Source organism: Gossypium hirsutum, chromosome D12 (assembly GCF_007990345.1).
Source record: "Gossypium hirsutum isolate 1008001.06 chromosome D12, Gossypium_hirsutum_v2.1, whole genome shotgun sequence".
In the NCBI taxonomy this organism is placed as follows: domain Eukaryota; kingdom Viridiplantae; phylum Streptophyta; class Magnoliopsida; order Malvales; family Malvaceae; genus Gossypium; species Gossypium hirsutum.
The window spans coordinates 46190731-46218565 of NC_053448.1; the positions used below are offsets into that span (position 1 = coordinate 46190731).

The 27835-nt window shown below is 36.6% G+C and overlaps 1 pseudogene; it reads right to left on the reverse strand.

The window, feature by feature from the left end:
* Nucleotides 1–32: 32 nt before the first annotated feature.
* Nucleotides 33–27835, reverse strand: LOC107943511 (26S proteasome non-ATPase regulatory subunit 2 homolog A-like; annotated as a pseudogene).

Consider the following 27835-nt stretch of genomic DNA (forward strand, 5'->3'; position numbering starts at 1 on the left):
AAGGAATGAGCGATACATATATCGGTTACCATTCCACTTCAATCAAAATTAGGTTGTTTTAAGAAGTTCAATAATTCCCGTCCACCCCCATTCAACAATTCTACTACAGGGTATAGAAACAAGCTGTTCACTAGAAAGAAATTAAGAAAGCTATAACAATTTGCGATGATAAGCACCGGGGGTAGTTGTAAAGAAAAAATGGGAATTTTACTAAACACAACAAATCATACAGTGACCAAAAACTAGAAGCTAACGTAGCCTGCCATGCCTCTAAAATTCCAGCTATTATCCTAATTATCTTCCATGTACTCGGTATTTTCTATCAAAATAACGTATCCCTCTAGGATGGGCGAGAGGGGGACATACCTGTACAAAATGGAATAGTGTTAGAGAAATCTTAAACCCATGCAACATCTCGCGAGTCACTCAGAAGCTAACTTACTTTTCAGTAGCCAGCTCTGCCTTCTCACCGGCAGCCAGAAGTCCAAAGTCATTAACATCCTTGGCTGTACAAGAAAACAACATTATATGAGACCAAAAAAACCTGCTGCATTAACAAACACATACCAACACTGGAAACTGGAAAGCAAGTGGCATACTGGTATACTGAAACAAACCTTCATTGCCAAAACAAGGTAGTAAAGAACGAAATGGTATTTCCCCAGAATAATAGATTTCAAATCAAGACATGGATGCAGCATTGTAACCAAACCAACAAGTGCAGTCCTGGTGATAACAAAAGACAACAAACTTTTCACAAGGTCCAACTAAAATGAAGCACGCAGTAGCATTTTACGGAAAGAAAGCCTCTCCCCCAAGTCAACAGTGTATATAATTTTATGAATGTTTGTTTATGTGGAAGAACTACTTACGGTGAACAAAAAAGGCGATCAGAATGATAGGGATTAAGTGTCAACAGACCCTTCCGCATATGTACTAAACCTTGAGCAATTCGCACCTGCAAAAGCAATTCAGACTTAGTTTCTATAGCAAATGCACATGTATCGTGCATGAAACTACAAAGATAAATTCAAAAAAGACATACACAGAATAAAAGGCCAAGAACTTTCTAGTAAAAACTTGAAAGATTACGAAGCATGCCAGCTATGCTAGCATTATCAGTTCTAGCACCTATCAAACCCAAGGAGATAACAGTAGCCTGTAGCACCAATATAAACACTTAAGTGGAAGCTGATCGAAAACAATAAAAAATATAAAGTTCAACCATATTACCATTGCAACTTCTAAATCTGTATCATGACTAAGCCTGCTTAAAGTGTCCATCATATTGACCTGCAGAATACATATGCAACAGATAAAATGGTGAGAAAGAGGCGTATCATAACAAAAACGACAACAACAAAAGATCAATAATCTCTCTACAGCTTTCCCAACATTTTGAACTTAAATCTAGGATTTTAGAGTAAGGTACAACAAATAGTGAAATAAGTAGTTCAGCAAGAAGTAATCAAATTACCTTTGGGTTTGATATACACAGAAGACCAAGAGCCAAAGGAACTGCCCGTCGAATTTTCTGCTCACCATATTGCAAAAGAAGCTTCAGTGAACAAATTGACATCTCAAGACCTACCTCTTTAGCCATTGCTACCATGGCAATTCCAAGCACAGCAGAATCTTGGGAGGTTTCAGCGTTTTCGAGATGTGAACAATGACCAAGAAGCTTCTGGACCTGCATATAATATAGTTTAGCCAAAATTATGCTCTAATTTTAGTATTGAACAGCATTTTAATGGATTTCAGAGAATACCGTCAGAACATTCCCAGTTTCGGCATGGGCACAAGAAAGCAGTGTGATATCAACGTAATTTCTCATATTTTCAGAAAAAGATTTTGAGACCTCCGAAGTGGCCTCCACACCTTCCTGTTAAGTAAGGTTTTCTGAACAGTCCAGATATATCGTTTCAAATTAGCATATCACAGTAATCATTCAAGAGAAACAAATATATATCAAGAAGCCTCGAATAAGTTAATCACCTGCTTCCCAAGGTATATGAGACCAAGAGTAAGGACTAGAAGCCAACTAGGGGCTACCCTAATTCTGACACAGTTTTGCCAGTTAAAGCATCTGCAATTGCCTGCGAAACCTCCTCATTGCAGGAACCCACGTAAACCAAACCCAATGAAATTGCAGTAAAGGCAATCACATCGAGTGGGACATTTTCATGTTTATGTATCGCAGTCAGGCTGTTAAGTATCTATCAATAACATTGGTAAGCTTTCTTTAGAATTACTTATGTACAATCCACAATCTCATCCACAAAACAAAAGATGGATAGAATTGTTAAATGATGTACATCTGTTGAAGTTGGCCAGCATGCAGCAAACACTCGACAGTAAGCATGCCATGGAGATCAAGCTATGCTGGAACTGATGCAACAGCTGCTGAAACAAGCTTATTTTGTTCATTTTGTTATTTTTAGTTAATGAAATGTATCTTAGTTCATTTCTAACTAAGTTAGGCCTATGATTGATGTAATTAGCTAGAGTGTGAGCTGTAAACACAGCTTTGTACAAGCTTACAAGTTTAAGTTTCAAGTTTCTATGTAATTAGTGGAGGTAGGTAATGTTTAGGTGATTACTTGCTGTTTTTGACAAGCTTAGTGCTTGGTTTTATGTATTGGCATTATGCCATTATTCACTTATGAATGAAATCAGATTTTCTTCATCAAACTATCTCCATTTTTCCTTAGCTTTTCTTCTTTTCTTCTTGCTCGAATCTGATTGTTTGCTCAGCAAGCATCGAGGCTTGTTGCACAAGACACAAGCTGAGCTTGTTTGTTTTTGTTCTAACACCAACAGTTGGTATCTAGAGCCTGTTTCTTAAGGGGCCTGTTGTTTAAAGAATGGCTTCATCAAACTTTTCACCAGCTGCACCACAAGTCTTCAATGGAGAAGGCTATCACATATGGGTGGTCAAAATGAAAACCTACCTACAGGCTTTCGATCTGTGGGAGGTGGTCAACTCAGATGTTGAACCAGAGCCACTTAGAGCCAATCCAACAGTGGCTTAGATCAGGTAGCATGCTGATGAGAGAACTAAGAGGCATAAGGCTATGTCTTGCATCCAGAACTCAGTGTCAGATGTGATTTTCACAAGGATTATGGCCTGTGAATCACCAAAGCAGGCCTGAGACAAGTTGAAAGAGGAGTTTCAAGGGACAGAGAGGACAATGCAGCAACAGTTGTTGAATTTGAGGAGAGAATTCGAGAATTTGAAGATGAAGGAAGAAGAAATTGTCAAGCAATACTCTGACAGGATTATGGCTGTGGTTAACAACATTAGGCTCCTTGGTGAGCAGTTCAATGAAGCTAGGATAGTGGAGAAGGTTATATCAACTTTGCCTGAAAGGTATGAGGCAAAAATCTCATCCCTCGAAGATTCAAGGGACCTGTCCAGCATCTCTTTGACAGAGCTGATCAATGCTCTATATGCTCAAGAGCAGAGGAGAGCTAGCAGACTGGAGGAGCACCAAGAAGGTGCCTTTCAGGTAAGAACAAATACTGCCTACAAAGGAAAGAAGGCCTGGAGAGACAAGCCAATGCATGATGCTACAAGAAAAGAGGGTCAGACTTGTAGGCATTGCAAAAGGGCTGGTCATCCAGAAGAAAAATACTAGTTTAGACTAGATGCTTTGTGTCAACATTGCAAAAAGAAGGGTCATGTTGAGAGAGTCTGTAAAAGCAAGGGTAAGCCAAGGCAGAACCATTCTCAACAAATGAAGGCTAAGGCTAGAGTAGCCAAGGAATACAGTGACCAAGAGGAACAAGTCTTTGCTGTGTCATGCTCAACTGCTCAACAAAGAATCTTATTTAGTTGGCTCCTAGACAGTGGATGCACCAACCACATGACACCTGATGTTGCTACCTTCGAGTCCTTAGACAGAAGCTGCAGAACCAAAGTCAAGATAGGTAATGGCCATTTTATAAAAGCTGAAGGCAAGGGTGATGTGTTGATATGCACTCCCACAGGTGCCAAAGTGATTTCAAATGTGCTTTTGGTACCTAAAATTGACAGGAATCTGCTCAGCATAGCTCAATTGCTGGAGAAAAGTTATTCTGTTGTGTTCAAAGACAACCAGTGTCAAATCAGTGATCCAAGTGGATCCAAGCTGATGGCAGTTCCTATGGTTGATAAAAGATTTGTGGTTGACTGGACAAAAGAGTCAGACACTGCCTACACAGCTACAACAGATGAATCCAAGCTTTGGCATCAAAGACTTGGTCATGCCAACTTCAAATCGATGGAGCACATGTGCAGGAGTGGTTTGGCTGAAAATTTCATAAGCTCAGTTCAAAACCAGAAAGTATGTGAAGTATGTCAGCTAGGCAAGTAGGCCAGACTTCCATTTCCCTCGAATCAAGCCTGGAGAGCCTCTGAAAGACTGCAACTGGTGCACACTGATGTATGTGGCCCCATGAAGACTGAGTCATTAAGTGGAAACAGGTATTTCATACTGTTCATTGATGATTTCTCGAGATATTGTTGGCTTTACTTCTTAAAACAGAAATCAGAGGTGGCCTCTGTGTTATGGAAATTCAAGACTACTGCTGAGACTGAAACAGGCTGCAAGCTGAAGACCATAAGGTCTGATAATGGGACTGAGTACACCTCAGCTCAGTTCCAAGCCTTCTGTGATAAGGTAGGAATCAAACATCAGCTTACCAACACTTATACACCTCAGCAAAATAGTGTGAGTGAAAGAAAAAATAGGAGCCTGATGGACATGGCCAGGTGCTTGATGATTCAGAAGAATCTGCCTAAAACTCTGTGGGCAGAGGTAGTTAACACTGCAGCCTACATTCAAAACAGGCTTCCAACTAAGGCTTTAGCTCAGAAGACTCCATTTGAGGCATGGTTTGGATTCAGCTATCACTGGCACACCTGAAGGTCTTTGGATGCATTTGCTATGCACATGTACCTGCTGTTAAAAGGGACAAGTTTTCTCAAAGGGCTCGACCTGGTGTTCTGGTGGGCTACAGCACTGTCAAGAAGGGCTATAGGATCTTGGATCCTTCAACAAACAAGGTGTCAGTCAGCAAGGATGTGGTGTTCGATGAAAAATCATGTTGGAACTGGGAAAGAAATGAACCAAAAGAAGTTTCTGAAGATCTTGCAACAAATCAAGCTGAGCCAGATCAGAATGGTCCTGAAATGGACATTGATGATGAACCAGTCAGGGGAACTAGACCATTGGCTGAGATTTGTGAAAGGGTTCATGTAGCTATAGCTGAACCAAGTAACTTTGAAGAAGCTGAAGCTCAGCAAGGGTGGAAGCAAGCTATGGCTGAGGAGATCAGCATGATTGAGAAGAACCAGACTTGGGAATTAGTTGAAAGACCAGTCAAAAGGAAGGTTATTGGAGTGAAATGGGTGTACAAAGCCAAGCAAAATGCTGATGGAAGCTTAAACAAACTGAAAACAAGGTTAGTTGTCAAGGGATTCAGTCAGAAATATGACCTAGACTACTTGGAGACCTTTGCACCAGTGGCCAGGCTCGATACCATTAGACTGCTGATTGCCTTAGCAGCACAGCTTGAATGGAAAATCTATCAACTCGATGTGAAGTCTGCTTTTCTCAATGGATTCCTTGATGAAGACATCTATGTTGAACAACCACAAGGGTTTGAAATAGCTGGAAAAGAGCACACGGTATACAAACTGAAAAAAGCCTTGTATGGCTAAAACATGCTCCAAGGGCCTGGTACAGCAGAATTGATGGCTACCTGGTTGATTTGGGATTCGATAGGAGCAAGAGTGAGCCAAAACTGTATGTTAAGAAGGAAGGGACACAAACACAGCTCATTGTGTCTCTGTATGTTGATGACTTGCTGGTGACAGGAGGAGATCAAGCAATGTTGGTCGATTTCAAGACCAAGATGCAGGAGATGTTTGAAATGTCTGATCTAGGGGAGATGTCCTATTTTCTTGGAATGGAGGTGTCACAAATGCAGAATGGAATATTTCTAAGTCAGAGAAGCTTTGCCTCGAAGATTTTAACGAAGATCTCCATGGAAAACAGCAAGCCAACAAGAACTCCTGTTGCTGGTTGAGAGAAACTATCGAGCCAAGGTGATTTTGAAAAGGTTTGTGAAACAACCTATAGAAGTCTAGTTGGTTGCTTATTATACCTAAGCGCCACTAGGCTAGACATAATGTATGCTGTAAGTTTGCTCTCAAGATTCTTGCATTGTTGCAATAAAAAGCATTTTCAAGCTGCAAAAAGAGTGCTCAGGTATGTCAAAGGCACTTTGAGCTATGGTTTGAGGTACAACAAAGAAGGAAATTTGAGGCTGGTTGGTTATACTGATAGTGACTGGGCAGGCTCGATAGATGATATGAAAAGCACATCAGGGTATGCTTTCAATCTTGGTTCAGCCATATTCTGCTGGAGCTCGAAGAAGCAAAGCCTGGTGGCTCAATCCACTGCTGAAGCAGAGTATGTGGCAGCAGCAAGTTCTGTCAACCAAGCCATTTGGCTAAGGAAAATCTTGGTTGATTTGAATGTGCATCAAAGATAAGCAACAGAGATCTTCTGTGACAACCAATCTACTGTTGCAATCGCAAAAAATCCAGTGTTCCATGGTATAACAAAGCATTTCAGCATTAAACTCCATGTTGTTCGAGAGATGGAGCAAGCATCAGAAGTAAAACTTATTCATTGTAACTCAAATGATCAACTTGCTGACATTCTGACTAAGGCTCTTAATGCTACAAGATTCGAGTGTTTAAGAGGGAAATTAGGTGTTTGCACCATGCTAACCAAGGAGGAGTGTTGAAGTTGGCCAGCATGCAGCAAACACTCGACAGCAAGCATGCCATGGAGATCAAGCTATGCTAGAACTGATGCAACAGCTGCTGAAACAAGCTTATTTTGTTCATTTTGTTATTTTTAGTTAATGAAATGTATGTTAGTTCATTTCTAACTAAGTTAGGCCTATGATTGATGTAATTAGCTAGAGTGTGAGCTGTAAACACAGCTTTGTACAAGCTTACAAGTTTAAGTTTCAAGTTTCTATGTAATTAGTGGAGGTAGGTAATGTTTAGGTGATTACTTGCTGTTTTTGACAAGCTTAGTGCTTGGTTTTATGTATTGACATTATGCCATTATTCACTTATGAATGAAATCAAATTTTCTTCATCAAAATATCTCCATTTTTCCTTAGCTTTTCTTCTTTTCTTCTTGCTCGAATCTGATTGTTTGCTCAGCAATCATCGAGGCTTGTTGCACAAGACACAAGCTGAGCTTGTCTGTTTCTGTTCTAACACCAACAACATCCAATAAAAAATAGCAGGAGAAAGAGAGAGAGAAACCTGCTCATCTTGAGCACCTGCGTATGCAATCCCCAAACCCATAATTGCACCAATTTGGATTGAAGAATCTTCTTTATTTATTTATTCACTCAGAAGTGCCAAAGCCTGAAAACAAAATAGGACACATATAGCAGACATTATACTCTCTGCACAAACTAAGAGATGAAGAGTAGAAAGAAACTCACAGGATCACAATCATTAGTAACACTACAGTTGACGAGCCCAACTCCTAATAATGCTCCAGCAATCACGTAGTTATCATCGCTATGTAAATAATTGTCAATCTGAGCAAGCCTAGAGTCGACATCTCACAATAGAATCATGCCCTGTTATTTGGAAATCTTATTATTTTAACTGAATTCCTAACAGGAAACTGAGTAACAGTTTATGCATGCCCATATGGAGGCAAATTTTGTATTTCAATAAACATATCAAACTTGCTACAACATTGATCTTCGCATGTTCTTTGTTTTTGAGAAGCTAATTTTTAGGTGAACCATCACTTGAAGATTCAGCCGGGTTTGTCATTAACCTATATTGCAGGGGAAACATATTAATTGATAGTAAACAACTAAGCTCCTATGCTTTCATACTTTTAAGTTTTGCAAACCATACCTTGCCAAAACCTGCATTAACAAAAGTATTGACAAATGTAGCAGCCAAATTGTGTATAGTTGAATCAGTATCTGCACCAACAATAGTGCGACCATCAAGCAAGTGAGTCTAACAAAATCGCATATGCCAGTCATCAATTTGATGAAGCCAAAAAATAGCCAATACGGGCAAAATCAATGTAAATAAATCTTTACCGAGTGTTTAAGTCTAGACCTTATAAACGTCTTCTAGACATTTAGGCTCCATAACCTCAAAATCACGAGCAATGGTGAGATAACCTTCACTTAATTTAACATTGTTGATGATATTCTGTGACAGTTCTCTGTCTTTATCATCCTCAACCATATCATTATCAAGTTAAAAATTAATCCCCTATAAAAAGTAAATAAATTAATACCCCTACTCTCCTACATGACTAACAATTCTAAAGAAATTTAAATTAAAAAAACACTCAAATTTAAACATGAGAAAATAATCATCCATAATTAGAAGAAACTATGAACCACCTCACATACTCGGCAAAAAATAATTCAAACCTAGTAAGCACAAAGAATCAAGGCAAATCAAACGTAGAACTTACTTGTTGAGAAAGAATGCAGCAAAATTGCTTTTTCATCAGCAGATCATCACAAGAAGTGAACAACTCGTAAACATGCTGTAAGAGCACATTCTAAATTGTTAGGGAGAATTAATAATTTCACAAATGAAACTCATACTGACATCCTGAGAAAGGTGTTCTCAAGAATGCTACATCGCATGAATCAGAGGAACATAATAGATACAAACCTCCAGGTTGTCAAGGAAAAGCGCAATTTGAAGTGCACTTGCAAATTCATAAAACATAAGATATATTGAGTATGCAATATTCATAAATAAAATGTCATCTGGATCCATAAGATATCTGTAATGTATTGTCAGTATGAAATGTCAACATGAGGAGAGAAAGAGGAACTGCAACATTTATGCATAACACTAAATCAGATATCCAGTTGAAAACTTTTAGTTCAGTACTTAAAACATAATAAATTTTGAAAATGATTGATGGAGTATACTCGATTAGAATTCACCAAAGAAGCATACAGTAGGAGAACAAATAACACTTCCTATAAATTTTCTAATAAACGAGTTGTTCATAAGCTTTAATTTCCAGTTACCTCGCAACACTGGTGAGGTATAGACAAGTTCTCCTAAAATTTGTAATATCAACATGCTCAGTTAAAGGGTCAAGATAGTCAACCTGCAATTGGATTTAAATCATATGTTTCAAGCTCTATAAAAGTAGGAGGGTCTTCAAATAAAAAACTTAAGGAAAAAAAGTTGATGGATACCTCCATCAAGATGTTAACAGCTTCAGATTCAGTATTGTTTTGTACAGAACGTACAAATATATTAGAAACGGGAAAGCATGGCAAATACTGGAAAAAAAATTTCTTCTGCGATACATCAATTGATTGTTGATATGATAAGATAGCTAAACCTTCATGTGAAAAGCAACAATTTGTTTCGCAAGCTCCATTAGATCGTCAACTGGGGCATCTTTACTCTGTATTGGTGGAAAAGTAAGTAAATACAATATCTTACCATTTAGGAAAAACCTAGAGAGATAATTGTTTTGAAGTGCATCACTCATAAGACTACTAGATGTCTATAGATCGTTAGATTTCTAACCTGTCGCATCAGATACTCTTGCGAAATTTCTCCTGACAACAAATAAATTAACAAGCAATGCCAAAAAGGTTCCTGCTTGGTTTTCCAGCAACATGAGAAGGAAAAGATTCATATAGGTCATGAAAAAGATTCAGATAGGTTATCCTTTGGTTATGGATTCTAAGAAATGAAAGTTGGATTAGCAAGATAGATAAACATAAACTATTTGTTGGGGATGAGGAGGAGCAAATGAAGAAAATAAAGAGCACAGAACAATGAAACAAGATGCAAGAAATATTTTTACTTGCTCACAAATGTGCAGCAAGGGAGCTTATGGCTAATAGCTCATTTTGCTCATTCATTCAAGTAGAAAAAATAATACATTTATAGCCAAATACATCACCAAATACTACCTACTACCACTAATCATACTTTGAAACAAGTAAAACTTAACTTGCACACAAGCTGATTATGTCAATCAGCACCTAAAAATATCAAAACAATACCAACCTAGTTCATTTTCAACTAAGTAGCTTAACAAAGTAACTAAACAACCTTGCTGTTACAGCAAGCATACGTGCTGCAGCATGTTTACAAGCTGCATGCACTTAACCAAAAATATAACAGTAGCATGGTTGGCCAATTTTCAACACTCCTCCTTGGACTCCATGCCGCAAATACCAATCATTCATCAAGTTTTTTTGAACTTGGCAGTCCTTAGATGCTTTGTTTCAAGCTGACTCTGCTCAAGAAATTCATTTTCAACCTTGGCTTTATTCTCAACCAAATCTGACTTGCACGCTTGACTATCCCAGTCTTTTGATCCAAAGATTTGTTCATCAAATGGAGTCTTCTCCTCCTTCACGGCCTTGGTTGACAACTTGCCTTCAAAAACATCTTGCCTTGTTTCTTTGTTCATTACAGTCATGTTTCTTCTTGCACATACTCCCTCCTGCTGTAGAGTGTCTTCATGCACACACTCCATCAACTCCTCCTTTAGCTTATCCCAAGCTTGTTTAGGAGTCTCACATGGGTGAGCTGTTGCTATCTTTTTTACAAGTAGTCCTCAAAGATGACAGGCTTTAACAGCTTCTTATCTTTCTTAACAAGCAGCAGAAGCAAAAACAAGCCCTCAAAGAGTTGGGCTCATGATACCATTTGTTGGGGATGAGGAGGAGTAAAGGAAGAAAACAGAGAGTACAGAACAATGAAGCAAGATGCAAGAAATATTTTTACTTACTCACAAATATGCAGCAAGGGAGCTTATGGCTGATAGCTCATTTTGCTCATTCATTCAACTAGAAAAAAATAATACATTTATAGCCAAATACATCACCAAATACTACCTACTACCACTAATCATACTTTGAAACAAGTAAAACTTAACTTGCACACAAGCTGATTATGTCAATCAACACCTAAAAATATTAAAACAATACCAACTTAGTTCATTTTCAACTAAGTAGCTTAACAAAGTAACTAAACAACCTTGCTGTTACAGCAAGCATACGTGCTGCAGCATGTTTACAAGCTGCATGCACTTAACCAAAAATATAACAGCAGCATGGTTGGCCAATTTTCAACACTCCTCCTTGGACTCCATGCCGCAAATACCAATCATTCATCAAGTTTTTTGAACTTGGCAGTCATTAGATGCTTTGTTTCAAGCTGACTCTGCTTAAGCAATTCATTTTCAACCTTGGCTTCATTCTCAACCAAATCTGGCTTACACGCTTGACTATCCCAGTCTTTTGATCCAAAGATTTGTCCATCAAATGGAGTCTTCTCCTTCTTGTTGACAACTTACCTTCAAACACATATTGCCTTGTTTCTTTGTTCATTACAGTCCTGTTTCTTCTTGCACATACTCCCTCCTGCTGTAGAGTGACTTCATGCACACACTCCATCAACTCCTCCTTCAGCTTATCCCAAGCTTGTTTGGGAGTCTCACAAGGGTGAGCTGTTGCTATCTTTTTTACAAGTAGTCCTCAAAGATGACAGGCTTTAATAGCTTCTTGTCTTTCTTAACAAGCAGCAGAAGCAAAACAAGCCTTCAAAGACTTGGGCTCATGATACCATTTGTTGGGGATGAGGAGGAGCAAAGGAAAAAAACAGAGAGCATAGAACAATGAAGCAAGATGCAAGAAATATTTTTACTTGCTCACAAATGTGCAGCAAGGGAGCTTATGGCTGATAGCTCATTTTGCTCATTCATTCAACTAGAAAAAATAATACATTTATAGCCAAATACATCACCAAATACTATCTACTACCACTAGTCATACTTTGAAACAAGTAAAACTTAACTTGCGCACAAGCTGATTATGTCAATCAACACCTAAAAATGTCAAAACAATACCAACTTTGTTCATTTTCAACTAAGTAGCTTAACAATGTAACTAAACAACCTTGCTATTACAACAAGCATACGTGCTGCAGCATGTTTACAAGCTGCATGCACTTAACCAAAAATATAACAGCAACATGGTTGGCCAATTTTCAACACTCTTCCTTGGACTCCATGCCGCAAATACCAATCATTCATCAAGTTTTTTGAACTTGGCAGTCCTTAGATGCTTTGTTTCAAGCTGACTCAGCTCAAGCAATTCATTTTCAACACTATTATCATGATCTAAACAAGTTCGGCTAGCAATAGTGAGCGAAGCACTTGTTATACAAATTTTCCAATAGCAAAGTAGTAGAATATAATAACTTATCAGACAGAATAAATGCACACCTCACATATCCATGGCCCCATGAACCAATGTCGTCTTCTGAACCCAACAATCTGTATTTTAACCTCTCCTGTTTGATTTTCAAATAAAAGAAACGATAGTAAATTTGGAGCAAAAGCAAGATGGGATTGAGAAGATAAAGCAGAACTTATGTAAGTATGAAAAAAACTGAGGCTTACCCGTTTGCCATTTGCAGACATGGTTAATGCCAACATAGACAATATATCAGCTAGGTATTTCTGCAAACAAATGAAAGTAATTTAATAATTTAGGACGTATGAAGAAAAAAGATATTAAATAATTTCCTATATAAAGTAATAATTTATGTATATTACCAACAAAGTCCCAGTATTAAATAATGACTCCATCATAATCATCCTTACCTGCATTGCTTAGCCAAATTACATTTACAAAAGATATAATGAAAGATCATTAAAGCAAAACAAGTAATACCTTTAAATCTGAATCAAGCATAGTCTCATAAAATGATTTTAGGGTTCCATAATGTAACACCCCTAACCCGTCTCCGTCGCCGAATTAGGGTTACGAGGCATTACCGAACAAACATAACCATTTTTAAAACCAAACTAATCACAACATGAAAATTTAATTACTTTCGCATAGCTATTATAATTTACAATCAAAATGTAATTAACATCGTACTCAAACCTATACATGCCATAAGATTAAGTTCAAAAATACATAAATGGAAAAATTACCATTTTGCCCCTAATATTTTGCACTTTTTGCAATTTAGTCCTAATACAAAAATACACCAAATACACAAAATTCATCAAAATCATGCCTTAGCCGAATCTTCCAATGGTCCCTAGTAGCCCATATATTTCATTTATTTCACATTTAAGCCCCAAAATTTTCAAATTCCATAATTAAATCCCTAATTTGGATTTTTTTATAAAAAATCACTTAATTAAACATGATAATCAAACATCAAACATTTATTTTTCATCATCAAACAATAAATTCCTCACATTATCAACAATGGCAAATCTCAAATTCATCATCAAATCCGAAAATTAAAGCATGGGCTAGGTAATATACAAAGCAACGATCTCAAAAACGTAAAAATTATTAAAAATCGAAACAATTTCATACCTTAATCAAGCTAGTAAAGTGCCGAAACCCTAAATGCCATGGATGTTTTCTTTCTTTACAACATTCGGCCAACAAAAGAGATGATAATGGCTTGTTTTATGTTTTGTTTTATTATACTATACATTATTTATTAATTTACTTATTTAACCTTTAATAATTAATAAACAAAATGATACGGGGTTGCGCGCGGACCAAGATCGAGTTGCCAAGTCACGAGAAACTCCTACGAAAACCCTAAACAATTAGATCTGAAACGAAATAGAAAATTAAAAGATTAGATTTTTGAATTTTCAGATCTGAAATAAAATCCCCAAATCAGCAAAGAATCAAATTGAGAATAGAAATAAGTGTTAGGGTTCTTGAAACCCTCAAGGAGATTGTGATTCTGCCCAATTGAACACCAAGATAGTTTTCTCCAAATTTCGACAATCTAATTTCACCCAAAAAGAGTATGGAAAAATCCTAGAAATTGGGGATTTTTGGGCTGATTCCTTAAGATAGAAAAAGGCTGAAAACACAATAAGAACAGAAAATAGATTAGATAATGATTCAGCACAAGTAGAAATAAAGAAAGAATTGACAGTAAGAAATTAAAAGATAAGTCGTAAGAAGCCTTGAAATCTCGAAAGATCTCACAACTCCCTTCAAACGGCTCTAATCTCCCCTCTAAAGAATATCAATGGCAAGAAGAAGGTTGAAGATGGCTCCCACAATCACAAGATTGTTAAAACAACTTCTAAAGAAAACTCAAGAGAGAAATCTTGGAGAAAACTCAAAGAAAATTCTGCTCTCAACAAATCTGAAATTTTAATAATAATGATAAGTGTTTAACAAGGTGGACAGCCATGCCTTTAAATAGGCCTTATAACTAGTCCTAATCTAATTAGAAAACTAAAATAAAAAAAACTCCTAATTATTTTAATATGGAAATTCGGTCAAAGGTCATTTTATCTGGGACTCTTGGACTGAATATTGACATAAAAATTTAAACTAAGTAAATAAATAAATAAATAAATAAAAATAAAACTTTACAACTTGGGCCACTTTGACAATTTGGCCTGATTTTCAACTAAGTATGGATGGATTTCTTGATTGGGCTGGGAATTTGCTTATTGGGCCTCGCCTTCAAGAATTTGGGCTTTTGTGACTCGTATCATTCCCCCCTTCCTCAAAAAGATTCGTCCTCGAATCTAAAAAATCAAATGAACTCGACTTTCCTCTATCGAACGGGACTAATGGCAATTGAGTCCACTGAGAAGAATAGCCATGAGATAGTAAATAGCAACGGAAATAAGCTTGTAGTCCAATCATAAGCATAATAGAACAGGTATAACGCATGTGAATGGACAGATTCAGATTACCATGCAAACAATCTAATTTACTCACCACTGCCTCGTCAAATATTTGAAACAAAGATTGACATGTTTTAAGGCATTCAGTCGTCTCACATTGTTCCCACAAACCATGAATAAATTGCGAGTAATAAATCAAATGGTAAACATAATCGTCACAAGTAGGTATTTGAAAAGATTCACATGGTTCACAGAGTTGCATAATCATACCATGCATTAATCGACGGTCTATAGATTCACTCACACATGCATTATCAAAAACAAGAATCTTTTATCAACCATCAAAACAGATAGATCATCAATAAATAAAATAGGACAGTCAAGCACGTTTCGATCTAAGTGTTCATCAACACGATCTTTATCACTATCCGAGGAGTACAAAAGTGTTTCAAAGGTTTCAAGCATCTTACCTCGATAAGCAGAAGAATAAGGGTCGATTTTACCTTTTTCATTTAAAACAAACCTTCGCTCATCGGGGGCATAATGTAGTCGAATCTCCGTTGTTGAGTTAACCTTTGTCAAATGGAACTCAAACTTCATGTACAACCACATAAACTGTTTAAGGCACGAATATAAATTGAAAACAAATTTGGAAAATTTCGTTACCTTATTCTCCAAAACAGATTTGGACAAATTCGAGGATTTTACACAAGGTAAATCAAGAGAATAACAAATCACGCTTCTTTTCGTAATGACTTTATCAACCTCAATCGAAGAGTAACAATTAATCGGATCAAAATGAGGGGATCTTTTAAGAACTAAGTCACCAAAAGTTTTATCAATAATTTTCAAATCTGCACTGGACTCGGTTTCTAAAATTTCCTTACCTCGCTTACCTTCGGGATCATGTAGTGTGATTTCATCTTTGCCTAAGTTGATCGTATGAAAGCGTCTTTCATTTGAGAGGTATTGAAGTTGAAAGTTATCTTTCGATCTTTCGGGAACCTGAAAAGTAGCAACACAAGAAAATTCATATCTTGGTTACTGGAAACATTCCTCACTACCCTTTCCACGTCTTTTTCTTTTGTTTCTTTTCTAATTCATTTTCTCTTCTTTCTTCAATTTCTTTTCACTCTCAATCTCTTTTTGCTCTTTTTCATTCTCTTTTTCTTTTTCCTCACTTGTTTTAACAGAATTTTTCAGTTTGATTTGATCCTCATGGACTTGTTCCAGAGTGAGCGGCACTAAGGTGAGTTTCTTTCCTTGATGCTTGGAAGAATACCTATTGGTACGACCATCGTGAGTGACTTTTCGATCCAGTTGCCATGGTTCTCCTAGCAACAAATGGCAGGCTTGAATAGGCATTACGTCGCACACAACTTCGTCTTGATACTTACCGATAGAAAAGGCGATGCGCACTTGTTGAGTGACCCTAAATTGGCCTTCGTTGCTAAGCCCTTGTAGTTGATAAGGTTGTGGATGCTTGGTAGTGGTTAAGCAAAGCTTTTCCACCATCGTCGTGCTGGCTATGTTTGAGCAACTTTCACCATCAATAATAACTCTACAAAGCTTACCTTGTACATGGCAGCGAGTATGAAAGAGATGTTCTCGTTGCTGCTCGCTCTTTGGTTTTGCCAAAGATGATTGTCCACGATCATGAAAATCATCATCCATTCTAGGGACACGTTGAGGGCTGCACCTATGGGGCTGGTTATCCCTATCTTCCTTAATTGGATCTCGATATTGATGTTTTTGATTCACTCGTACCTCATTCAAAGTAGTATTCAATGCTTGAAGTGTAGCATTTATTTGTGTGATTGCAGCAGTATGTCTGTCTAACTGTTGTTGGACTTTCATAAGTGCATCATTATTATCACCTTTAGACATCTTCAAAACCTGTAAAAAATAAACACTCAACACTCAAAATAAAAGTTAGCAAACCTCACCATTAATCACTCAAAAAGAAAATCAAATTCTCAATGAGGTCGAATTCAATCTTGTGAGTTCTTTATCAGAGTTTATATCAACCAATTAGAGAGTGTGAACCAAACTACCAAAGAATCCTAATTTGCACTAGGATGCCAAAAACTGACGAGACACCAAGTGATTCGTGTTGCACCGAGGAAGGATTGTGCACACGTTTAAATCCTACTAACACAAGAAACAAGAAGGTGTTAGATATTTTAAAAGGGTAATAAAAAGCAAACAAATGAAAACCTACAGCTAAGAATCAATAAAAATTGTTGAAAACAGAAAACCCAAAAAACTGTGGAGTAACTTGACAACTTCGTTCGAGGTGTTCCCGATCTCCAAAAATCACGAAATTAAATCTGGAGTGTCCTTATATATTGAATTTTCGATCTGGAAATTTTGGGCACCAAATTCAACCCGCTGAATCTTTTTTTAAATTTTTATTGAATTTCATATTTTTTTGATTTTTTTGACTGATTTTTTTGCGGGAATAATTTTTTTATATTCAATCACAATGCCAAAAACATGTATGTAAAATTTTAGATCAATAAGACAACGTTTACCCACTCAAATGAATTTTTTTTTGAACAATTTTTCTGGGTAAAACTGCTGTTTATGCTTTAAAAAATAGAGATCAGTTTAGAAATCAACCAAGAACACCCAAAACGCCCAAAATCTGATACCAAATGATACAGGGTTGCGCGCGGACCAAGATCGAGTTGCCAAGTCACGAGAAACTCCTACGAAAACCCTAAACAATTAGATCTGAAACGAAATAGAAAATTAAAAGATTAGATTTTTGAATTTTCAGATCTGAAATAAAATCCCCAAATCAGCAAAGAATCAAATTGAGAATAGAAATAAGTGTTAGGGTTCTTGAAACCCTCAAGGAGATTGTGATTCTGCCCAATTGAACACCAAGATAGTTTTCCCAAATTTCGACAATCTAATTTCACCCAAAAAGAGTATGGAAAAACCCTAGAAATTGGGGATTTTTGGGCTGATTCCTTAAGATAGAAAAAGGCTGAAAACACAATAAGAACAGAAAATAGATTAGATAATGATTCAGCACAAGTAGAAATAAAGAAAGAATTGACAGTAAGAAATTAAAAGATAAGTCCTAAGAAGCCTTGAAATCTCGAAAGATCTCACAACTCCCTTCAAACGGCTCTAATCTCCCCTCCAAAGAATATCAATGGCAAGAAGAAGGTTGAAGATGGCTCCCACAATCACAAGATTGTTAAAACAACTTCTAAAGAAAGCTCAAGAGAGAAATCTTCGAGAAAACTCAAAGAAAATTCTGCTCTCAACAAATCTGAAATTTTAATAATAATGATAAGTGTTTAACAAGGTGGACAGCCATGCCTTTAAATAGGCCTTATAACTAGTCCTAATCTAATTAGAAAACTAAAATAAAAAAAAACTCCTAATTATTTTAATATGGAAATTCGGTCAAAGGTCATTTTATCTGGGACTCTTGGACTGAATATTGACATAAAAATTTAAACTAAGTAAATAAATAAATAAATAAATAAAAATAAAAATAAAACTTTACAACTTGGGCCACTTTGACAATTGGGCCTGATTTTCAACTAAGTATGGATGGATTTCTTGATTGGGCTGGGAATTTGCTTATTGGGCCTCGCCTTCAAGAATTTGGGCTTTTGTGACTCGTATCACAAAACATATATAATAAGGTTATATTAGTCCTTTGCCACCCACTATCTATGTTTTAGTCTAATTGCATCATTAATCCCCCATTTTAAAAAGACAACAACAATTAGGTACTTTTAGATTTAACCCCTAAATTTTTATTTTAAGCGATTTAATCCTTTTATTTAATCGAACACTCAAATGACAAAATTAAAACACGAAAATTTCACACAATTAAATTCACGCATAATAAACACACAAAATGATATTAAAATATTTTTTTTACTCAAACTTGTGGTCCCGAAACCACTATGTCCGATTAGAGTCAAAACCGGGTTGTTACAACTCTCCCCCCTTAGGGATTTTCGTCCCCGAAAATCTTACCGGTGAATAGGTTTGGATAACGATCTTTCATTGTATCTTCTGACTCCCAAGTTGTTTCTTCAACCCCATGTTTATGCCACAATACTTTAACTAACAGAATTTTCTTATTTCGTAATTCTTTGATCTCACGAGCCAGGATGCTAATCGGTTCTTCCTCATATGTCATATCAGAGTTAATTTCAATCTCCGTCGGACTAATCACATGTGAAGGATCAGATCGGTATCTACGGAGCATCGAAACATGGAATACATTATGAATCTTTTCTAACTCAGGCGGTAACATCAATCTATAAGCAACCGATCCAACTCGCTCTGTAATCTCATACGGTCCAATGAATCTCGGACTCAATTTGCCTTTACGACCGAATCTGAGTATTTTTTTCCACGGTGAGACTTTTAAAAACACTTTATCCCCGATCTGAAATTCTATATCCTTTCTTTTCAAATCCGCATAAGATTTCTGACGATCCGATGCTGATTTCAGACTGTCCCGAATCACTTTCATTTTCTGTTCGGTCTCTTTAATCAAATCAACCCCGTGTATCTTATTTTCACTGAGCTCGGTCCAATACAGTGGTGTACGACATTTACGATCGTACAAAGCCTCATAAGGTGCCATTTTGATACTAGATTGAAAGCTGTTATTATAAGCAAATTCAATCAAAGATAAATATCGTTCCCACGTACCTTCAAACTCGAGAATGCAACATCTCAACATGTCCTCAAGTATCTGAATGATTCGCTCAGATTGACCATCTGTTTGCGGATGAAAAGCTGTACTAAAATGTAGTTTCGTACCTAAAGCATCTTGTAATTTCTTCCAAAATCGTGATGTAAATCTCGGGTCTCTGTCTGAAATAATAGAAATAGGCACTCCGTGCAATCTCACAATCTGAGAAATGTACAATTCAACAAGTTTATCAAGTAAATAATCAATACGAACCGGAACAAAGTGAGCCGATTTTGTCAATCTATCAACAACAACCCAAATTGCATCTTTCTTGCTGGGTGTTAACGGTAAACCGGATACAAAATCCATCGTAACTCTGTCCCATTTCTATTCAGGTATCATGATCAGCTGAAGCAACCCAGATGGTACCTGATGCTCGGCTTTAACTTGCTGACAAATTAAACATTTCGAAACAAAGTCAGAAATGTCTCGTTTCATACCATGCCACCAATAGTGCTGTTTCAGATCGTTATACATTTTTGTACTTCCCGGATGAACAGAAAATCGGCTATTATGAGCTTCATTCAAAATCATCTGTATTAACTTTGAATTTCTCGGAACACATAATCGATTTCTGAATCTCAAACAATCCTCAGCATCAACTAGAAATTCTGAATCAACATTTAAGTCACACTGAGCTCGTTTTGCAAGTAAATCATTATCGACCTTCTGGCCTTCACAAATCTGTTGAACAAATAACGGTTTTGCTTTCAACTCAGCTACTATCGCACCATCATCAGGCATAACCATATGTGCGTTCATTGCACTCAAAGCAAACAGTGATTTTCGACTTAGGGCATCAGCAACAACATTAGCCTTTCCCGGATGATAGTCAATCACAAGCTCGTAATCTTTCAGCAATTCTAACCATCGACGCTGTCTCAAATTCAGATCTTTCTGAGTCATCAAATATTTCAGGCTTTTGTGATCGGAATAAACATGACATCTTTCACGAAACAGATAGTGACACCATATTTTTAACGCAAATACAATAGCGGCCAATTCCAGATCATGCGTCGGATAGTTCTTTTCATGCGGTTTTAACTGTCTCGAGGCATAGGCTACAACTTTACCTTCCTGCATCAAAACACAGCCCAAACCATTTAAAGATGCATCACTATAGATAACAAACTCTTTACCCGATTCAGGTTGAACTAGGACTGGAGCTTCGGTCAAAAGAACTTACAACTGATCAAAGCTTTTCTGACACTTTTCTGACCACTCAAACTTAACGTCTTTTTGTAGTAGCTTTGTCATCGGGGTTGCAATTATAGAGAACCCTTTCACAAAACGTCTATAATAGCCAGCAAGCCCAAGAAAGCTTCGAACTTTCGAAATATTCCTCGAAGGTTTCCAATCAAGTATAGCTGAAATTTTACTCGGATCAACCCGAATACCCGATGCTGATACAACATGGCCCAGAAAACTGATTTCACGTAACCAGAACTCACATTTACTAAACTTTGCATACAACTGCTTATCTCGCAAAGTTTGTAACACAAATCTCAGATGTTCGGCATGCTCATTTTCGTCACGAGAGTAGATCAAAATGTCATCAATAAATACTACCACAAACCGATCCAGATACTTCCTAAAGATCCGATTCATCAAATCCATGAAAATAGCAGGTGCATTAGTAAGTCCGAAAGGCATAACAAGAAACTCATAATGTCCGTACCTCGTTCGGAAAGCAGTCTTTGGCACATCAGAGTCTTTAACTCGCAACTGATAGTAGCCTGATCTCAGATCTATCTTCGAAAACACAGTAGCCCCTTTCAACTGATCGAACAAATCATCAATCCGTGGTAACGGATACTTATTCTTTATAGTCACCTTATTGAGTTGTCGGTAATCAATGCACATTCTCATCGTTCCGTCTTTCTTTCTCACAAATAGAACTGGTGCACCCCAAGGAGAGAAACTCGGTCGTGCAAAACCTTTATCAGTCAACTCTTGCAACTGTACTTTCAATTCTTTTAATTCGGTAGGTGCCATACGGTACGGAGCTATCGAGATTGGAGTCGTCCCTGGTACTAACTTAATACCAAACTCTACCTCTCGAATAGGTGGCAAACCCGATAATTCTTCGGGAAACACGTCTGAATACTCACACATTACTGGTACAGATTCAATCTTCTTTTCGGTCACTTTACTATCAAAAACAAATGCAAGGTAAGCTTCACAACCTTTTCTTACATACTTTTGAGCCAACATCGAGGATATTATAGCTGGTAAACCATTCAGATCATTAGATTCAATCCGAATAATCTCATTATTCTGACACCGTAGATCAATAGTTTTCCGTTTGCAGTTTACTATAGCATCATGCAGAGTTAACCAATCCATACCCAGAATTATATCAAACTCGTCGAATGGTAACAACATCAAATCAGCCAGAAAACATAAATCTCGAATCATCAACGAACAATTCTTACACACTTTGTCAACCAAAACACACCGGCCCAGGGGGTTCGATACTTTAATTACAAACTCAGTAGACTCAACAGGCAAAGTCTTACTGAATACTAAAGTCTCACACACATAAGAATGAGTCGAACCAGGATCAATCAATGCAATGACGTTAGTATCATAAAGAGTAAAAGTACCAGTAATAACATCTGGAGAAGAAGCCTCCTCCCGAGCACGGATGGCATAGGCTCTGGCAGGTGCACGAGCCTCAGATCGAACTGCCGTGTCCTTTGTTCCTCTCTGACTGCCACTTACATTACTCAATTGCCTCAGCGGTCTACCTCGTACTGGCACATTACTCGGTCTGGTATTCTGCACGGTGTTTTGCTCAGTTACCATCGGACACTCTCGAATGAAATGATCCTTTGAACCGCACTTAAAGCAAAACCGATCATGTAATCTGCAATCTCCAGGATGCCATTTCCCACAATGCTTGCACTCTGATCTATTTTGTCGAACACTACCAACGCTAGCAACTGAAATAGCTCGTGAACTCACAGAGGGTCGATCTCAATCATACTTAGGAAACCCTGCAGTAGCTTTAGATCGGCTATGATCCTCTCTGGATTTCCTTGAGGTCGACTGAAATGATTTACTGAATGATCTTTTACGAGAATCTCGAGCTTCATAGTCAACTTTCCTCTTCTCTTTCCCGAGCTCCTCAGCTTTACAAGCTCGTTCAACAAGTACTACGAACTCTTTTATCTTAAGTATACCAACTAACAGTTTAATATCTTCATTCAGCTCATCTTCAAATCTTTTACACATGATAGCTTCAGTCGAAATACATTCTCGAGCATATCTACTAAGTCTCACAAATTTCCGCTCATATTCTGTCACTGTCATACGACCCTGTTTCAATTCAAGAAATTCCTTACGCTTCTGATCAATAAATCTCTGGCTGATGTATTTCTTACGAAACTCAATCTGAAAGAATTCCCAGGTCACTCGCTCTTTCGGAACCACCGATACTAGTGTATTCCACCAGTGATATGCAGTGTCCCGTAGCAAAGATATGGCACATTTCAAGCACTCATCAGAGGTGCAAGATAACTCATCAAACACTCGAATAGTATTATCAAGCCAGAATTCAGCTCGCTCAGCATCATCATCATCAGTAGCTCTGAACTCTTCGGCCCCGTGTTTTCGAATTTTGTCAATCGGAGGCTTAAGTACTCTCATCAGATCACTTACTTGGGGTATAACAGGAATCGAAGGTGGATTAGTCAGGGGTGAAGGTTGTTGTGCAACCGGATTAGTTCGGACATATTGAGTAAACCAGTCATTCATCATTTGGTAGAAAGCTTGTTTAGCCTCTCCTTCCTGGTTACTCGAGGTCGGTCGAGAATCTACCGGCTCTGTCCCTTGTGCGGGAGCAGGCGCTATACTCTCAACATCATCGGCTACGGCTCGATCGGGATCCATTACTATACGAAAATACATTTTTAGACATCAGCAGTCATCACACTATCTCGATATAAAAATATGGCATGTATAGCTAGACTCATACATGCTACGTTAGTCCAAGAATCGACTAAACCGTAGCTCTGATACCAATAAAATGTAACACCCCTAACCCGTCTCCGTCGTCGAATTAGGGTTACGAGGCATTACCGAACAAACACAACCATTTTTAAAACCAAACTAATCACAACATGAAAATTTAATTACTTTCGCATAGCTATTATAATTTACAATCAAAATGTAATTAACATCGTACTCAAACCTATACATGCCATAAGATTAAGTTCAAAATACATAAATGGAAAAATTACCAGTTTGCCCCTAACATTTTGCACTTTTATAATTTAGTCCTAATACAAAAATACACCAAATACACAAAATTCATCAAAATCATGCCTTAGCCGAATCTTCCAATGGTCCCTAGTAGCCCATATATTTCATTTATTTCACATTTAAGCCCCTAAATTTCAAATTCCACAATTAAATCCCTAATTTGGATTTTTTATAAAAAATCACTTAATTAAACATGATAATCAAACATCAAACATTTATTTTTCATCATCAAACAATAAATTCCTCACATTATCAACAATGGAAAATCTCAAATTCATCATCAAATCCAAAAATTAAAGCATGGGCTAGGTAATATACAAAGCAACGATCTCAAAAACGTAAAAATTATTAAAAACCGAAACAATTTCATACCTTAATCAATCTAGTAAAGTGCCGAAACCCTAAATGCCATGGATGTTTTCTTTCTTTACAACATTCGGCCAACAAAAGAGATGATAATGGCTTGTTTTATGTTTTGTTTTATTATACTATACATTATTTATTAATTTACTTATTTAACCTTTAATAATTAATAAACAAAACATATATAATAAGGTTATATTAGTCCTTTGCCACCCACTATCTATGTTTTAGTCTAATTGCATCATTAATCCCCCATTTTAAAAAGACAACAACAATTAGGTACTTTTAGATTTAACCCCTAAATTTTTATTTTAAGCGATTTAATCCTTTTATTTAATCGAACACTCAAATGACAAAATTAAAACACGAAAATTTCACACAATTAAATTCACGTATAATAAACACACAAAATGATATTAAAATATTTTTTTGACTCGGACTTGTGGTCCCGAAACCACTATGTCCGGTTAGAGTCAAAACCGGGTTGTTACACATAATGGGGGCAAAGAAACTTCAACAGCTTTGGAACATAAGTCATGGAGTTGATTGAGGTGCAGACTTCTTGCCTGAAAAGGATATAAAACCAAACTGTAAAAATGATGCTATATTTTGACATTGAAACTACTTCCACAAATAGTAAAACTCATACAAACACCACAATTTGATACATTGATGCATCAACCTGATCAAATGTTAATAAAACATACAAGCATTCAATGAAGACTATTGAACTGTAAAATAAACTCTTATTTCCTCTACATTTTTTAACTTTAAATTTGCAAATAACTGATACCTCATGCTCAAGAGTTGCTTTCTGGACTCCAGGATCAACATCATATATTCTCTCTACGTATAACTCCAACTGTTGCTTCAGAGCCAAGTCTTCTTCCGATTGTGCATGCTAAGAAAACAAAAACCACCAAAGTTATAAAACAACATAAAAACAAATGGATAAAGATAACTAAAGCATAAACTCGAAATGGGGACTCATAAGATCCTCCTCATTGTTAACATCTTTCTTCTTGGTATCTTTGGGCAGAGGCTTTGTCTGGGTGGTTCCTGTGCCATTTTCTAGATTAGCCTTGAAAATTAGGGTACAGGGTTTCTAACTTTCCGGTTGGGAGTGTGTTAGAGTATAGAAAATGACTCTGTTAGTATGTTATTGTTAGTTTGTTGTACAAGCTGTTATGTTGTTAGTGAAATTGTTAGCAACAGTTACTCATACACATTTGTATAAATACTATTGATGTACTGATTGAATTCAAGATATAATACTAGTTCATTCTTTGCATATTCAATTTTCTTTGTTCAACTTTCTACAAATATTAACAGAGTGGGAATTGGGTCGACTTGGATTTTGTGAAAATACTGTTGACACTTTTTTAATCTCGTTTTCTATTTTTTGATTCCAATATGTGTAAAAAAGAAGAAGAAAATTACAAGCCTCTGGTTTTGGCTTTATAGCCGAAATACAAAACTGTTTTCTTTATTTTGTTTGTTTGTGATTTGTTTATTTGCTTGTGATTTGCTTTTGCAGGTGATGGCAGAGAGGTGTCAGGCGCATGGAGGCCGCCTTAGGCGTTGGACGTGCTGCTAAGGCGTGCGGTGCTGGAGGCGTGGCATAGGCCTAGAGGTTAGGGCGCCATTTAGGTTTAGGAGAGTTTAGGGTTTCTGAAACATTTTAAGGGTTGGGACGTTTGGGCCATTGTATTTTTTTGGGCTTGTTTTATTTATTGTCTTGGGTAGGTTGGGTTTGGGTCATATGGGCCCCAGGAAAAAATGGGCCACTACATGTTATATAGGCTGTTATGCTGTTAGTGAAATTGTTAGCAACACTTACTCATACACATTTGTATAAATACTATTGATGTACTGATTGAATTCAAGATATAATACTAGTTCTTTCTCTGCATATTCAATTTTCTTTGTTCAACTTTCTACAAATATTAACAGAGTAGGAATGGGAACGGGAACGAGAGTGGAGCGTTGTGACTTTATACCTTTTGGGCTCGCTTCGAATCAAAAAGTTTTTCTAAAATAATTTCTTTAAAAAATTTTATCTCTACAAATCTTTCTCTTAAATACTAAACTCTTTATATAGGATGAGTTTAAAGAGTTTTTAAACTTAATTACTTTAATATTAAATTTAATCTAATATTTATCTTTTATCTATTTAGCGAGAGTTTAAAGAGTTCAATTATGATTAAATTTAATTACTTTAATCTCTTGAATACCAACATCGTGAGGGGACAAAAAATGACGCCAATGGTAATCTTTGTCCAACCAAAGCACCAATAATTGAAGGCCCATTGAATGGCATTTTGGGTGCAAAGACGGTCAAGAAATTACTGCTAAAAACAACCAAATTTGGCTAAAGAGAGAGGAGACACACTTAGATTTAGCTTTAGGTAGTTTTCTCTTAGGTTTTCCTTTAGTTTTCTCTGCACTTTTCTAGGGTTTCTTATTTTCCATCTTTCTCCATAGTTGTAATATTTATTTTTTTTCATTTTTCTTCTTGTTCTTGTTATCTTTCAAATTAATTAAGTTAGGTAACACTTTAGCTTAGGTTTATTTAGACCTTTAGTCCATTTCTTTGCTTGTAATGACTTTTCAACCTTTTAATTTAATGTATTTTAGTTTCTTTTAATTTAATCTGTTAAAGGCTTCAACTTTTATGTTTCTTGTTCTTTATTTTGTTGTTGGATACCTCTCATTACTTTTCTTTGAGTCCATTTCTTTGCTTGTAATGAATTTTCAACCTTTTAGTTTAATGTATTTTAATTTCTTTTAACTTAATCTGTTAAAGACTTCAAATTTTATGTTTCTTGTTCTTTATTTTGTTGTTGGATACCTCCCATTACTTTTCTTTTATGTTTTCTAGAGTAAAAATCCAAGCTTTCATCTTTTTCTCAAGTTTTATTTTCATGGTTGCTAGGTTTCTTTGTTTTATGTTTATTGACTTAGTATTTAACATGAGTAACTAAACTCTTAAGGGGGTTGGTTGATGGAGATGTGGATAAATTGATTTTTGGATGAGGGACTAAATTGAAATAAATTGGATTAAATTGAATGAACCTAAAAACTAAAAATTGATGACCCTAAGGGAAAATCTAGATAAGTGAGACTGAGAGGTAATCTTGTTGAGCACCAACTTATTAGTCCTGGGTTAGCTAGTACGATCAAAAGATAAACCTGATTAATTTGTTTAATTTGGTAAAATTGAGACCGAGAGGTAAAATGGAACCATTTTAGAGTTTAAGCAATTTAGATCTCTAATTCGAAGATTGGTGAACTATATTGAAATTAATCAACAACCATTTTTTTATTTATCTGTTAGTTTCATAACTTTGCACGTTGTACAATTTAGTCCTCGATAGCTAGCTCGTAAATTAGAATAATTATTCTTGGCTTTATGATTTTCTGTACTATAGTGTTTAGCGATTAGTTGGTTAGACTCCCTATCTTGCATACTCATTAGTAGAAATTGTTCAATCACTGACTCCTTTGGGTTCGATCCTTGGAGTACTCCGTATCCTGTTGTACAATTACATTACAACTGACCTGTCACGTAATTATTTATTTGATTGTTGTCTTTCATTGTTGATTTCCTCCTGTCGTTCACAAGGGCGACGAAAGGGCGGTCAACATCTAGCCATGGACAACCTCTAGGTGCATTTTTTTTTGTTCCTAGGAGCATATAGGGGTGTATGGTCAAATCATACTTGTGCAT